The sequence below is a fragment of the Marmota flaviventris genome, chromosome 6 (assembly GCF_047511675.1).
Source record: "Marmota flaviventris isolate mMarFla1 chromosome 6, mMarFla1.hap1, whole genome shotgun sequence".
NCBI classification, from domain to species: Eukaryota; Metazoa; Chordata; class Mammalia; order Rodentia; family Sciuridae; genus Marmota; species Marmota flaviventris.
In genome coordinates this window covers 16,089,100-16,103,788 of record NC_092503.1, presented here as the reverse complement: position 1 = coordinate 16,103,788, position 14,689 = coordinate 16,089,100, and the positions used below count along the sequence as shown (strand labels likewise).

General features: G+C 39.2%; 1 long non-coding RNA gene across 3 annotated transcripts in view; it reads left to right on the top strand.

Moving 5' to 3' along the window:
• The window catches only part of LOC114095954 (uncharacterized), a 288,590-nt gene that overhangs the window by 81,345 nt on the left and 192,556 nt on the right, over positions 1-14,689 (top strand). For 2 of the 3 annotated variants that reach the window (XR_011707697.1, XR_011707696.1), the window contains one exon: positions 556-1,238. The exons of the other annotated variant lie outside the window; for it this stretch is intronic. This is a non-coding gene — a long non-coding RNA (uncharacterized lncRNA). Of the gene's footprint in view, positions 1-555; positions 1,239-14,689 lie in introns of those variants that run through there. 3 annotated transcript variants of the gene reach the window in all.

Here is a 14,689-nt window from a genome sequence, read left to right as displayed (position 1 = left end):
ATTAAATGTAACTTAAGATATACATTTGTGTTAGCCTCCCAAAATAAGTAAGACTAGTTGCTACAAAAGAGAGATTCTTAGGAAGGAATGCCTAACAACTATCAAGTGAAACTGCCAAGTCAGAAGTTTTTAGTCAGTTTAAGGGTACAGATCTTCCTAATCCACACAGGTAGGCCTGATGTTCTCTAGTATGATTATCTAGCCCTAAGTAACAGAAACAATGGGTTCTTTACTAGACACAGAGATCATACCAGTAGAAAGGTTTTATAAGATGAGATGACATAAAGTAGCTTAAGTACATTTTATGGGGATTGACATTTGTAACATTAAAAGTTAAATGTTGTGTTTACATTCCTGGTAACTCTGGGGATATTAAAGATTTACATTCCCAAATAAAGGCTTTGTACACTCTGGCCTTATTATGGAAACAACTTCTCAGCCCTCACACTTCCTGGTAAGAGATTATTGACTGTTATTATCTTCATGGTATACATTGACATGTCCCAAATGCTGCAACATTTATTGAGTACTCATATTTTTGTTTCTCTCTCATAGATGCACCCATCCCCAGATGACTTTACAACCCATTCTTCCCCAACTGGACTGACACTGACTTCTAAAAGGGAACTCCAAAGTTGCTTGCCCCACCTCATATTGTCCCCTCTCAGCTTTAAAGCATCCAGAGCAGTAATTTCCTATTCTCCTTACAGCAATAAGGAGTTCCTAAAATTAGAGGGGGGAATGAAACCAGAATTAGATGGGCAGTCAGCATAAATGGTTAAAGTGAGTCAGGTCTAAACAAGGATGCCAATTTTGAGTGAATCCCCTGAAGTGGGAGACTGTCCCTTGAGGGACTGAAATGTTAATTTCTTCAGAGCCCTTCCTCCACCCTTATCAAGAACCTGCCCCTGCTCCAACCTGTAGCTAAGGTAACTTGTCCCAGGATTGGCCCATCCCTACAGGAAGCTATAAGGTTGTTAATGTGTTGTTGGCTGCACCATCCTGCCCTTCTGCCTTCAGCCTACCTGTTTCCCAACTTTTGGTCATCCCACTGAGCATTTTCTAGGGCTTCGTGTATGCAGGAAGGAGAGAGATAAGGTCAGAACAAAGAAAGGCTAGGACATATAAAAGGGCAGAACACCTCATTTCTGGGGATACCAGGATACCAGCTATGGCCCCCTTCTCCCTCCCAGGAGAAGTCTATGTTACCCTTTTTAAATAAACTTGCTTTATATGCTTGCCTTAGTGAGCTTCTCTAATGTTCAAACTTCAACATGTGAGGAGGCAGGATTCATCACCTATAACCAGCAGTATTACCTACCCCCTGCCTCCTGTCCTGTTTGGGTTCCCTCTTCCCACCCTATCTCTGCCTCATCATCTAACATTCCCTCCCCCTTGAGTAAATGCAATGATACATTCTCCCAAATGCCCGTGAACTGGCCTCAAAGCAAGTAATGGTATTTTTCCTGCTGCCCTTTGTCTGGGCTCACTGACCCTCTTGCCTATTGTTCTGCTACTTGTCCCATTTCCAAAAGCTGGAGCTCAGTGAGGCACCAGAGGCTGGGACAGGGAAAATGCACATGCCTGGGGGATTTGTAATTCATTAATTAGCAAGACACCAGACCAGTTTCAACACCTAAGGCTTAGACAGTGACTCAACAATGAGAAGATTCAAGGCCATATGCAGAGCAAGCATCCCAATTGTAAAATACTTCCCCATTGAGACATTTGGCACTCTCCTTCCTTTGGGGTTTTAGGTTGTTGGTTTTTCCCTTGGTGAGGTAGGGATGGTTTGGCTGTGGATTCCTCTCATTTCTTCCTCCCCTCTGGTATGGGTTCAGACTGTGCTGGGCTGCAGCCCTAGGGGACCAATAAGGCTAGACCCTCCTAAGAGGGTCTCCCTTCCTCCCTATCTCTCTCCAAAGGATTGCCAGGTGGAGTAACCTTGTGATGAGGAAACAGCTGTTATCTGGGCCTTGTAGACAACCTCACATTGTGATTCTTCTTGGGGGACAGTCATTGGGTTCCTAAGGCTTGGGTATAGAAGAAACAGCATATCACCAATTATATCACTTGGTAATAAAAATAAATAAAAATGATTGTGATCAGTATATGTAAGAACTCTGTGATAGTATCAAGAGAACAAACCTGAGAATAATTGGTATAGAAAAGAATATGGAGATACAGGGTATCTCATTCCCTATATAAGAAATGAGATAAACAATTACATACAGAAGATGTATCGGACCCCAAGAAGACAAGATTAGCACAGAAATTCTCAAAGACACATCATAGTCAAAATACCTAACAGAGAATAAGGAAAGAATATTAAAAGTTGAAAGAGAAAAATATTAAGTTTCATATAAAGGTAAGCCAATAAGGCTCACTTCAAATAAGGTCCTAAAACTAAGGAGGGCCTGAAATGAGATATTCCAAGTTCTAAAAGAAAGCAATTGCCAGACAAGATTGCTGTATCCATCAAAGCTTTCTTTCAAAATCGATGGGGAAATGAAATCTTTCTATCACAAAAATAAAGTAAAAGAAGTCATGACCACTAAGCCAGCACTACAAAAAAATACTCCAAGTTAAACTGCGCACAGAGGAACCCATTCCCCCCAAAAGAAACTCCCCAATAGATGAAGATCATTAGAAGAGCAACAACCAAATGAGAATCAAGACAGAATTAAATATAGCAAACAAAGCCAAATAGCAGGAAACTACAAACACATATCCATAATAACACTGAATGCAAATGGTCTCAATTTCCTAATTCAAAGACATAGATTGAATAGATCTAGAAATAAAATCTAGCTATTTACTATTTGCACTAGATTCATCTCATAGACAAAGACACCAGGCTGAAGGTAAAAGGATGGAAAAATTGTTTCATGCAAATGGAGTCCAAAAACAAGCAGGAGCAGCTATTCTCATCTGATAAAGCAGATTTCAAGCACAATTAATGAGAAGAGACAAAGAATGCCACCACATAGATAAATGGAGCAATTCAAGAAGAAGATATAACAATAGTAACGTACACATCCCAAATGTCAGTAGAGCTAATTACATAAAAAGAATAACTTCTTGACATTCAATTCCTCATACACCCCAACAATAATACTGATTCCAATACACTCTTATCATCAATAGAGAGGTCCTACAAATGTGAAGTCAATAAAGATATCTTCAATCTAAATAACAGCATAAATCAAATAGATCTAATAGGCATCTACAGAATATTTCACCCCCAAACAGCTGAATTTACCTTCTCCTTAGAAGTTCATGGAACCTTATCCAAAATAGATAATATTCTAGCTCACAATGCACATCTTAGTAAATACAAAAAGTTATCATAATGGCATGCATCCTGTAAGATTATAAAGGAATGAAACTAGAATTCAGCAGCAAGAAAAATGATGGATGCCACATAAACTCATGGAGATTGAACAATACTCTTAAATGAATAATGGATCATGGAAGAAATTAGAGAGAAATCACGAAGTTCTTAGAAACAAGTGGGAAGTGAGATACAATATATCAAAATCTCTGGGGTATGAATTTTCTAAGGGAAAAATTCATAGCACTGTATGCCAACCTTAAAAAATGGAGAGATCCTAAATAAATAGTCTTCAAAAAGGAAGAACAAACTAACCCCCAAATCAGTAGAAGACAGAAAACAATTAAGGCTAGAGCTCAAAATAATGAAATTGAGAATTTTTAAAATACACAGGTTCCATACAACAAAGTGTTGCTTCTTTGAAAAGATACATAAGATTGATAAACCCTTAGCCAAAATAACAAAAAGAAAAGAAGAGAGAAGACTCAAAAAATAAAACAAAACAAAAAACCAAAAACAAATTAGATGTGAAAAAAGAGATGTTATCACAGACATTTCTGAAATCTAGAGGATCATTGAAACTATTTTGAATATGTGAACTCCAATAAATTGGAAAACCTAGAAAATATTGGCTAATTTCTAGATATATACAACCACCCAAATTGAATCAGGAGACATAGAAAACCTATATAAACTAATAACAAATAATAAAATTAAAATGGCAATTAAAAGTCTTCCAACAAAGAAAAGCCCAGGACCAGATGAATTCTCAGCTGAGTTCTACCAGACCTTTAAAGAAGAACTAACACCAGTCTTTCTCATATAATTCCACAAAATTGAAGGGGAGGGAACACTCACAAATCCATTCTAGGAATTCAGTGTAACCCTGATACCAAAACCAGAAAAAGATACATTAAGGGGAGAAAACTGCAGACCAATCTCCCCGATGAACATAGATGCAAGAATCCTTAATAAAATGTTAGCAAACCACATAACAAATATTTTAAAAAGATAATGCAACATGATCAAGTGGGATTCATCCCAGGAATGTAAGGTCTATTCAAAAATGTAGAATCAATGAATGCAATTCTTAGCCAGGCGTGGTGGCCCACACAGCCTCCTGTGTTACCTCCCCAGTGACACGGGAGGCTGAGATGGGAGGATCACAAGTTCAAAGCCAGCCTCAGCCTGGTGAGGCACTAAGCACCTCAGTGAGACTCTCTCTGTCGCCCAAATCCAGCACCAGCAATAGAATCGGGATCACTCCGTGGGGTGTGGACTGGGGTGAAACGACCACACAGAGACTGAGGTAATTTTATCACAAAGCGGGGTTTGCAGAGGGCTCTGGGACCTCGAGGGTTCTATTCCTCACTGGAAGGCAAGAGAGGGCAGGAGAGCTAGCATACCGGGATTCCTTTCATTTATAGGGAAAGGGAGAAATGGACTTTCAATAGAGTATTCTACCCCAAATTAGGCAGGGGATCAGGTTTCACAGGGGGCAACAGGGATTAGTGGGGGTGGGCTGGGGTGTTTCTTGACCGCATTGGGTAATGCTCAGGTCCAGGGCTGAAGCAAGATTCTTCACCCAGTGAAGGTAAGGGCACTTGCTTGGTGGCGTGTGGAGCGCATGTGCCAAGCCAATCACTCAAGGCTGAGACAGCAAACTTAGCTCAGGGGCCAGCGGCCCCCAATCCTGACTCTAAAATACAAAATAATGGCTGGGGGTGTGGATCAGTGGTTGAGTGCCCCTGGGTTCAACCCCCAATACCTGCAAAATAAAATAAAATAAATGCAATTCTCCACATAAATAGAATTAAGGTCAAGAATCATGTGATCATCTCAATAGATGAAAAAAGACCTTTGATAAGAAACAGCACTCATTCATGTTAATCCTGAAAAGAATAGGTATAGAGGAAATATACTGCAACATTATAAAGACTACATAACAAACCAAAAGCCAATATCATACTAAATAGAGAGAAATTGAAAGCTTTCTCTCTAAAATCAGGTAATATGTCAAGGATGTCTATTTTTACCACTTCTATTCAATTTAGTTTTTGAAACTCTAGCCAGGGCAAGTAGGAAGGGCAGGAAATTAAAGGGATATGGATAGGAAAAGAAAAAGTCAAACTATTTCTGTTTGCTAATGACATGATCCTACATATAGAGACCCCAAAAAAGTTCACCAGAAGACTTTCTAAAGATGATAAATGAAATCATCAAATTAGCAGGATATTAGAAAACATTCATAAGTAAATAGCTTTCCTATACTCCAACAGCGATTCAGCTGACAAGATAAGGAAAATCACTTTATTCAAAATAACCTCAACAAACAAAACCCCAAAACAAAAACCAAACCCCAAACCAAACAAAACAAAACCAAAAACACCCAAAGCCTTTGGAATTGATCTAACCAAGGAGATAAAGATCTCTACAATGAAAACTATAGCACTCTTAATACAAATCCATTCTAGGAAGAATTTCTAGAAAGAATTTCTAGAAATCCATTGTTTCTTAAGAATGAATTGAAGAAGATCTTAGAAGATGTATGGCACAAGACATATGTAGCATGGTAATATATTTATGTTAAAATATGACCCTTTTATACCTACTTTACATAGGGTTTTTATCATGAAGAGATGTTGAATTTTATCAAAGGCTTTCCCTGTTCATGTTCCTCTATGTGTTGAGATGATCATGCGATTTTTATCCTTAATTCTATGTATGTGGTATATTACATTTACTGATTTGCAATGTTGACCCAATCTTGTATCTCTGAAATAAAACTAACTTGATCATGGTGTGTGAATTGTTAATGTGAAGTTGAATTCAATTTACAACTATTTCACTGACAATTTTTGAATTTATGTTTATCAAGTATATCAGTCTATAGTTTTTTTAAAAAAATTAGTTGTATATGGACACAATATCTTTATATTTATTTTTAAGTGGTGCTGGGATCAAACCCAGTGCCTCACACATGTGAGGCAAGCACCCTACTGCTGAGCTACAACCCCTGCCCCTATAATTTTTTTTATATGTCCTTACTATGTTGTAGTAGCAGGCTAATACTGGCCTGATTGTATGAGTTTGGAAGCATTCCTTCCTTTCTATTTTATGGAATAGTTTAAGGAGCACTGGTACTTGTCTTTAAAATGTGGAAGAACTCAGTTGTGAATCCCTGTGGTCCTGGGAGTTTCTTTGTTGGGAGAATTTTTGTTACTGCTTTAATCTCATTGTCTTGTTATGGTCATTGATCAATTTGTTTTTAAAAATATCTCCTTGGAAAAGGTTTGGTAGGTCATAGGTGTATAGAAGTTTGTCCATTTCTTCCTGATTTTCCAATTTACTGTTACATAATATTTCAAAATATTCCCTAATGATCCCCTGATTTCAGTAGCACCTATTGGAATACCCTCTTTTTATCTCTAATTTTATTCATTTGCATCTTCTCTTTCTTTTGGTTAGTTTGGCTAAGAGTTTGTCAATTTTGCTTATGTTTTCAAAAAACCAATTCTTCATTGCATTAATCCTCTCTATTGTTCTTTTAGTCTCTATCCCATTTATTTCTGTTCTGATTATTATTACTTCTATCCTTCTACTGATTTGGGGGCTAATTTGTTTTTCTAAGGCCTTGAGATACATCATTAGGTTACTTTTTTTTAGATCTTTCTGTTTCTAATGTAGGCACTAATGAGTATAAATTTCCATCATGTATCTGCTTTTACTGTTGCAAAGATTCTGTGTTTCTCTTTTCATTTGACTCTACAAATTTTTAAATTTCCTTCTTGATTTCTTGAAAGATTGACTGCTTAGTCAAAAGTGTATTGTTCACCATCTGAGAGTTGACAACGTTGCCAAAAAGATATGTTGGAGAAAAGACAGCCTTTTAACAAATGGTGGAGGGAAAACTGGATATCCTTATGTAGAAGAATGAAATTAGATCTGTATCTCTCACTTTGCACAAAAGTTAAATAAAAACATCAAAGACTTAGGAATTAGACCAGAAAACTTGCAAGTGCTAGAAGAAAACATAGGGCCAATACTTTAATATATAGGTGCAGTATATAGGTGCACTTCCTTAACAAGACCCCCAAGGCTCAAAAAATAAAACCAAGAACAAGTAACTGGGATGCCATTGAATTAAAAATTTTCTGCACAGCAAGGGAAGCAGGAGCAGAAAGAGAGTCTGCACATGGGAGAAAATCTTTGTCACTGTTCCTCTGACAGAAGATTAACATCCAGAATATATAAAGACCTCAAAAAACTTATCACCCCAAACCCAAATAACCAAATCAATAAATGGGCAAAAGAACTAAACAGACATTTCTCACAAAACGAAACACAAATGGCCAACAAATATATGAATAAAACTTTCAACATCTCTAGCATCAGAGAAATACATCAGAGGAATGCAAAACTACATCAAGATTTCATCTGATTCCATTCAAAAGGACAACTATCAAGAATACAGATAATTTGTTATTGTCAAGAATAATAACAAATGCTAGTGAGCATGTGGAGGGAAAGGTACACTGATGCGTTGTTGGTGGGATTGCAGATTAGTACAACCACTCCAAAAAGCAGTACAGAGATTCTTCCAAAAACGAGAAATAGAACCTCCATACAACTCAGCTACCCCACTCCTTGATGTTTATTTAAATAAAGAATTAAAATCAGCATACTAAAATGATACAACCTCTTCAATGTGTATGGCACCACAATTCACAATAGCCAGTTTAGTGTCCCCTTTCAACCTGCCCACAAGGCTATCTGCCTGTTCACATTGGTCTCTGTGCACAGAGAAACAGAAAACATTCAGACATTCATCCTGGAGACAGTGTGAGTTGATCTCATATTCAGGCATCTGAAGCATCACCATGGCCCCCTGGTACTGACAAGGTGCAAGAGGGGCCAGGAATGAATAGACTTATCCCTGGTCCTGCTAATAGGGGTCATTTCAAATTCTCTGTATTTGTAATAGAAATGAATAATCATGGGCTTAGTGAATCACTTGTGGAATCAGAGCTACCCTAGTAGGGAAAGCCAAGTACGATCTTCTCATACTCCTTCCCCCATTCCCCAGACACTATGATAAAAGTAATATTTCATCCTGGAGAACACATGGAGATTTGTACCAATCTAAAACCTTGAGGGATGCACGTGGGTTGACTCCATCCTCTCCTGTTATTCCCAACCTGGGCCCTCGAATTTTCTGTAAAGGGATTACTATTATATATTTTAGGCGTTGCAGTCTGTATTACAACCACTCAACTCTGTTCTTGTAGCTTATAAGCAGCCATATTAACCCACGTGTCTTCAAATTTTGCACGTTTTCCCCTCTCCTGCCCCTGCATATTTTTACCAGCTCTAATTATAATTTTTAACCTTGATGCTTGCCATTGTAGCTGGAGATGAAATTTTAGTGTGGTTTTTCATGTATTTGTTGCTATCTGTACTTCTTTAGAGAAACATGTTTAGTTCCTTTGCCCTCTTATTGATTGGGTTATTGTACATCAACTTTTAAAAATCACCTACTTTGGAAGTTAGGAATGAAACTACCATATGATCCAGCTATCCCACTCTTTGGTATTTATCCAAAAGAATTGAAATCAGCATACTATAGAGATAAAGGTATAGCCATGTTTATAGCTGCACTATTGACCATAGCCAAGTTATAGACCCAGCCTAGTTGATTGTGGACAGATGAATAGGTAAAGTAAATGTATAGATACACAATGGAGTTTTATTTAGCCCTAAAGAAGAACAAAATTATATTGTTTGCAGGAAAACGGGTGAAGCTAAAGAGGATCATGTTAAGTTAAATAAACCAGACACAGAAAGTTAAGAGTCATATATTTTTTCTCATATGTGGAGGCCAAAGAGAAAAAAACAAAACAAAACAAAAATAAGAAAATAGAAGGGAGATGACTAGGGTAGAGAAATAGGATCAAGGGGTGAAAGGAAGGGAGGAAAGGGGAGGTACTGGGAAATGAAATTGTTCAAATTATGTTATACATATGCATGTGTGAAATGAACATGTCATAATAAATCCCACTATTATTTTTAAATTAAATTAATTTTTTTTTTTTTTAGCGATGCTGGGGTTCAAACTCAGGGCCTTGCAAATTCTGGGCAAGCACTCTACCACCCAGCTATGCTCCTAATCCTACTATGTATAATTATAAGACACAATTAAAAAAGGAGAAAAAACAAATATGTGTAAAATATTTTCAGTGGTTCATTATAATTTTACATAATAGTGAGATGTATGTCATATTCATCCATGCACATAGCACTGTCTGGTAGATTTTGTAACCCAGTACTTCCCAATACTCTCTCCTCATTTCTCCTTCTCCAGTCCCTTCCTTTGTTCTATTGTTTTCCCTTTTCCTCTATTTTCCGGAGATTGTCCCTTTATTGTTAAATTCTTTTTCCTTTTTCTTTTTCTAACTATGAGACAGAAAACATTCAGCCTTTGACTTTCTCAGTCTGTCTTATTTCACTTAGCATGATGTTCTCCAGTTCCATCCATTTAGCAGCAACTGATGTAGCTTCATTCTTCTTTATGCGCGAATTAAACTCCACTGTGTAAATAGAGCACATTTTCTTTATCCATTCAATGCTGATGAGCACCTAGACTGGTTCCATAACTTAATTATTATGAATTGCATTGCTATAAACACTAGTATACACATATCATCATAGTATCCTGATTTTATTTCTTTTGGATAAGTAACAAGGAGTGCAATAGCTGAGTCAGTTCCATTCCTAGTGTTTTGAGGAATCTCCACACTGCTTTCCAAAGTGGCTATAACAATTTGTGGCCCCATGAATAGTGCATGAAAGTACCTTTTCCCCCACATCCTCATCAGATATTGTTAGCATATGGAATTTTGGTGATTGTTATTCTAACTGGAGTGAGATGAAATCTCAATGTAGTTTTGATTTGCACTTCCTTGATTGCTAACAATGTTAAACATTTTTTCACATATTTGCTGGCCATTTGTGTTTCTTCTTTTGAGAAATGTCTGTTTAGTTCTTTGGCCCATTTGTTGATTGGGTTGTCTGTTTATTTGTTTTGGGTGATAATTTTTTTTTGAGTTCTTTATATATTCTGGATAAAAATTCCTTGTCAGAGGAACAGCTGGCAAAGGTTTGCTCCCATCACATAGGCTCTCTCTTCATGTTCTTAATTGTTGTCCTTGTTGTGCAGAAGCTTTGAATTTGATGGCATCACACTTATTCATTTTGGTCTTATTTCTTGTACATTAAGTGTCTTCTGAAGGAAGTTGGTGCCTGCACCTATGTGCTGGAGTGTTGACCCTCTGTTTTCTTCTAGCAGTTTTAAGATTTAATTCCTGAGTCTTTGATCCATTTTGATTTAAGTCCTGTGCAGGGTGAGAGACAGGCTAGTTTCACTTCCTACATATAGATATCCAGTTTTCCCAGCACCACTAAAAAGGCTGTCTTCTCTCCAATATATCTTTTTGGCACTTTTGTCAAGGCTCAGATGACTGGATCTAAGTGGGTTTGTCTCTGGTTTCTGTTCTATTCTATTCTATTGGTCTTCATATCTTTTTCCTCCCAATACCTATGTAGGTTTTATTTTATTTTATTTTTGTCTTCTATAGCTCTGTAGTATAATTTGAGATCAGATCAGGGACTGTCACATGCCTCTAGCATTGCTTTTCTTACTCAGAATTGCTATGGCTATTCTGGTTCTTTTATTCTTCCAGATGAATTTTATGACTGGTTTTTCTCCCCTGTAGTTTTACGAGGGCTGTTATTAATATTTCAAGAGGGGATTGCATCAAATCTGTAGATCACTGTGACAATATTAATTATGACTATCCATCTTCTAAGGTATTCATGAAACCCAGGGTCAGGTGCATGCAACCCTACCACTGAACTACATCCTGGGCCCTATTGTGTATAATTATAATGCACCAATTACAAAAGAGAAAATATTTTCTAAAGTCTTTTTTTTTTGCACTTGGCTCTTTTTTAATCTAAAATATAAATGCATTTCAGATGTACATTCTTTATAACAACTGCCTAATTCTCTAGTAAAGGATTTTCCATACTTTAGTTAACAATTTTAACTAACGATTGAAATAGTGATATTTCAAATGTCAGAAAATTCTTTTTTGATATTTTAAATTTTAATTTCATTCCATAATTTTATTGGTGCATTACAGTTGTCTGAAATGTTGCCATTTGTTGTTTCATATTCGTTCACGCACAATACAGCAACAGAATTTGGCCAGTGTTTCCTTTCTCTCCTCTCCTCCCCCCTCCTGGTCTCTTTCCTCTACTCTACTGATCTCCCTTTGAGTTTTCATGAGACACCTCCCCCCACCTTTCTTTCCCTTTAAAAGAAAAATTCTAAAAAAAGTAGATATCCCATGAACTTGGAAGGGACTGGGCCTGCCACGGTGAGTCAGGACGACCTGTGATAGAGACATCTGTGCTGGGCAAAGGGGCCTCTTGGAGTTCAGGGCAGTTCCTCCCTGGAAACGCACGACACCGCCCCTGGAGTCCAGAAGTGAATGCCACCCGCAGCGGGAAAACTCAAAACCTTTCACAGTGGCTCTTTCATGCTCCTGGGCCTCGGGAGAGAGCAGCTCTGTCCCCACTTCTGAGGATGGAGGTAGCACTGGGGACCCGCACTCGCTCTCTCCTGCCACTTCGTGCCCTCCAGTCCTCCTGCACTTACCTTTTTGTCTCTTTTCAGCTCCTTCGGTTCCCTCTGCGGGCGAAGGGTGGAGAACCTTCCACGGGGACGCGGATCAGCGGGACAGAGCACGCAGGGAAAGTGTGGGGACTGAGGAGGGGACGGAGGTGTACCCGTAAGTTCGGTCCCGCCCCTCAGCGGCCTGCGCGCCCAAATAAATTAAGGCGGGAGCTGAGCCCAGGCGCCAAGCACGACCTGGCCTTGGGTCCGGAGCTCAGGAGCCCTGGGAGACCTTAAAGCCCGAGGCCCCTCCGCTCCCGTGCCTGGGGCAGAGACGTCGCTGGTCAGATGCCGGACCCGCCTTGGTCCCCCTTCCTGAGATGCACGGGACAGGATGCGTCCTCAGCGACACCTGCTGCCTCCTCGCCACTGGCTTCTGCCCTCTGGGTCGCACTTGCCGCGCCTCCCTGGCTGTCACCTTATAAGGTGGACCCAAAGCAAAGGGTAAGTTGGAGCCTCCAGCCTCATCCTCTTCCCTGCCTCCTCTCTGAACTTCTTGGGTCGGGGGTTTAACGATTTGCATTTCCACCTTTGGTCTCATCACTTTCATTCTGAAAAGAAAGAATTTCGGGCCCCTAATGAAAGTCCCGTCCGAAATCAACGTGGTTGAAGGCAGTTGTCAGCTAGACTGCCATCAAGGATAGTTTTGAGTGGATTTTGTGCCCCTGGAGCCTAAACCGTCAGAGAAAACTCTGAGAACAAAAGCGAAAGCAAAATGTTCCGAGGTCAGATAGACAGTGTCCAGCTCTGCCGCCTGCATGAGGCAGAAAGAATCTTTCTTTTTCTTTTGAGATGCTGAAGATTGAATACAAGGGCGCTCTATCAGGAGCTACATCCTCTGCTTCTTTAATTTTTTTTTTTTAAATTTTGTGACTGCATGTTGCTAAATGGTCCAGGCAGACCTCGATTTGCAATCCTCCTGCTTTAGCCTCCAAGAAGCTGGGATCACAGGCATGTGTTGCAGCACCTGACTATGATTAACAGCTTAAAGTTTCCTTTGGTCACTTCCATCATTATCTCTAGATCCAATCATTTGAACATCTATCCAGCCACCAGGTAAACATCATTTCAGTAACTTCAAATACCCACTCAAACCAGTGTGGGGATTAGTGTAATGATCACCTGAGCCTGAGAAGACTCCAGCTTCTTGATGAGTGGTCTACCACTTCTTGGCTCCTGGTCTACCACCTCTGACACAGCCATTCAGAGGTCCAGACACAGGAAGAACACACAGGGCCCCATCTCATGGCCTGGGCCTCAGGCCTGTGGCATCAGAAAGGGGGGAACTAACTGCTTAGTTAGGAAAGCCCTGGCTAGGGATCAGCTTGTTTAAGTGCAGGACTCTTGCATAATCTCTTTATTGACCTCTTTCCTTCCACCAGAGAGCACTGACCAGAAGTGCAAATTGATGCAGGAAAATGTTTAAAAAAAATGAGTGCAACAGTCATCAGTCAAAAATGTCATGACATCTATTTCAGAAAGTACAATCTACAACTCACACTCTTTCAGTCAACTCTAGAGCTGATTCCATCTCCATTTGGTATCTGGTTTGAGTTTGGCAGCCAGAAACCTCCTCCTGACTCACTTGCTCTACTTGACCAATCTCCCTGGAACCTAAACCTTCAGAAAAAACTCTGAGAACAAAAGCGAAATCAAAATGTTCCAAGGTCAGATAGGGAGTGTCCTATTTTAATTAGAATATTATATATGTAAGAGGGATTCATTATGGTCCATTCGCATATGGACATAGCATGATTTGGTAGACTTTGTTCCCTATGTCCTTCCCTCCTCCCTCCCTCCCAATCTCCTTTTTCTACTCTATTGCCAACTTGGACCTTTAAGGAGCAAATATTCTTTATAGGCTTTCTGTGTTCAAAATATTTTTAGCACACTTTGTAAACAATTCCAAAGTCCTCTTATCAAGTTCCCATTACTTGTTTATTCTTTCAGTAATCTAGACACTGCTCTGAAAGTGTTTTTGTAGTTGTAATTATCAATCAGCTGGCTCTCCAATAGAAATATCTTTCCAGGTAACCTGAGTGGGCCCAGTGCCATTAGATGAGCCCTTAAAATAAGAGAACTTTCTCAGGCTGGAGTCAAGAAGGATGAAGCAGAAAGAAAAGTTAGACTCCAAGCAGGAGAAGGATTAAATGCACTGTTACTGGATTTGAAATGTGTGGACCAGAGAGAGGCCTCTGAAAGTTAAGGAGTGCCCTGCTCACAGCCAGCAAGGAAGTGGAGTCTGCCAACAATCTGAATGCCCTTGGAAGCACATCTTTTCAAGAGCTTCCACATCACAGTTTAGCTGTTTAACATCTTGATTTTGACCTTGTGATACTCAAAGTGGAGACATCAGTTGAGCCAACTCATATTTCTGACCCATAGAACTGTAAGATAATAAATATGTTGATCTGAGCAGCTAGGTTTGGGGTCATTTGTCATGACTGCAATAGAAAATGAATACGAACTCCTTCAAACTTAAATGAGAATTTGACTGGAAATAAAATTCTTTTCTTCAATGCTTTAAAAATAATATTTCTTTATTTGCACATGACCAGGGTGGCTGTCCAGGTGTCTGTTGCTCTATATCTTTCTTACTTGTTTCTCAGGGCATTCTG